This window comes from Condylura cristata, unplaced genomic scaffold (genome assembly GCF_000260355.1).
Source record: "Condylura cristata isolate star-nosed mole 26May11 unplaced genomic scaffold, ConCri1.0 scaffold00007, whole genome shotgun sequence".
Lineage (NCBI taxonomy): Eukaryota > Metazoa > Chordata > Mammalia > Eulipotyphla > Talpidae > Condylura > Condylura cristata.
This window is the reverse complement of record NW_004567108.1, coordinates 55,918,196-55,919,045: the sequence shown is the minus strand read 5'-3', so window position 1 is coordinate 55,919,045 and position 850 is coordinate 55,918,196. Positions and strand designations below refer to the sequence as shown.

Genomic DNA, 850 nt, shown 5'->3' with positions numbered 1-850 from the left:
CCGCGGGGCGGCCCCACAGCGCCCAGCCACCCCGAGCCCGCCCCGCACTCGCCGCCTCCACCCCGCTCCTGGCCCCCCGGGTGTGGGGGTCGCGGGGGATGGAAACTAGGTCCCCGCGGAGTCACCTCCTGGTCGCGCGCGGCCTCCCGGCGTTCCCCCGCGGGGATCGCTGTCGTGGGTGGTTGGGATTCACGTGCGGGCGAGGGGAGGCCACGAGCTGGAACTCTCCTCCGTGAGAGTCAGGAAAGGGGCTGAACGCCAGGTTGAAAGTCTTCCTTTGCCCCGCCCCCGTCCCGTGTCCCCAAAAGCAGTGCTGAGAGGTGACCGCGCCAGCTGCCCAGAGAAAGGCCAAGGAAAATGTCCGACTCTCCCTCCGCCCAGCGCGGGGCTGGGAGGACATTTCCCTGAGGTACTAAAGACCCCTCCCCCTGCTAGCGCCCCCGGGTTGTGGAGTCCTACAAAGAGTGTGCAGAACTGGTCAGCTGGACACCGGGTTACTATTGTGAAAAAGATGCAATTTACACACACACACACACTCACACACTCACACACTGGCTGGGTCCTTGGATTCTGGCCACCTTACTCGGGTCTGCATAGTCATTCTCACCCCCCCCCAAACCTGGTGGGACCCCCTTCCCTAGTCTGGGGTCCCACTTCTGTCTGCGCTTCTCTTTTTCTCAAAACCTTTTGAACCGTCAGTGCATCCATTCTGACCATTGCGCCTCTAAACGGGTCTTTCCTGGCAGAAACTCTTACTGGATCCTAACTTAGGGAAAGGGGCGATGAACAAAAGGAGGATGCCAAAGAAAACGTTGAAAGAAAAGCTAGAGGGCTGAGGGCTGGTTGGAAA

At 60.8% G+C, this 850-nt stretch overlaps 1 protein-coding gene across 1 annotated transcript in view; it reads right to left on the bottom strand.

Moving 5' to 3' along the window:
- Window positions 1–142, bottom strand: part of PAM (peptidylglycine alpha-amidating monooxygenase) — a 289,915-nt gene extending 289,773 nt beyond the window's left edge. The window contains exon 1 of the mRNA XM_012721812.1: window positions 126–142. The gene's annotated coding sequence lies outside the window, so the exon portion shown is untranslated. The remainder of the gene's footprint in view (window positions 1–125) is intronic.
- Between the last annotated feature and the right edge of the window lie 708 nt (window positions 143–850).